Consider the following 794-nt stretch of genomic DNA (forward strand, 5'->3'; position numbering starts at 1 on the left):
TCTCGTTGTAGCAACTTTTTATGCCTATCATCACTGTTGCTACTGGTAACGCATTCTAATCCTAGAAAGCACAAGTTGGAGGTATCGCTATTATGCTGGGATCTAATGTGATTGATAAATCTCGGTAAACCTTTACCAGACTTCACGGACCTTACATGTTCCCTTAATCTGGTAAAAAGGGATCTGATCGTGCTTCCTATATAAATGAACCCACAGTTACATTGGATAGCTTAAACAATAAATTTGGATCTACAGCAAATAAAATCTGTGATTTTAAAGTCTACTCCACCTAGATTAATATTCTTGCACCAGTTGCAAGAACCCTACTTGTGATTACTGCTAGGTCTGGATCCACACAACCAGTTATCTGACTTGGTGCTCTTAAATCTACTCCAAACTAGTTCATTTTTAAGGCTTTTACTTTTTCTAAAGGTAATTATCGGTCTTCTAAGACGAGCTGGACCTGTATTCGGGTCTTTTTCAATCAGAGGCCAATTTTTTAAGATGACTTTTTTAATGATGCAGCCACCTGGTAAATTTGAAGGAGAAGCAGAAGCACTCACCTTCCTCTTTTGAGGCAGTTTGGGAGCAGCTCTGTTCCTCCCTCAAGGGAAGACCCGACAGAGGACAAATGGGAGTACTCGTTTTATTTTAGAATGCAGTTTTTTTCTTTTCTTAAGCAAGAGATCAAGACGATTCTGATTATTCGCTTTTAACAAAGCCTGAAAGAGGAGGTCTTCAGGATACTCTGTTAATTTTAGCCGTTCTATAAGTTCAAACGCCTGCTCCATGAA

This window comes from Hyla sarda, chromosome 1 (genome assembly GCF_029499605.1).
Source record: "Hyla sarda isolate aHylSar1 chromosome 1, aHylSar1.hap1, whole genome shotgun sequence".
In the NCBI taxonomy this organism is placed as follows: Eukaryota; Metazoa; Chordata; class Amphibia; order Anura; family Hylidae; genus Hyla; species Hyla sarda.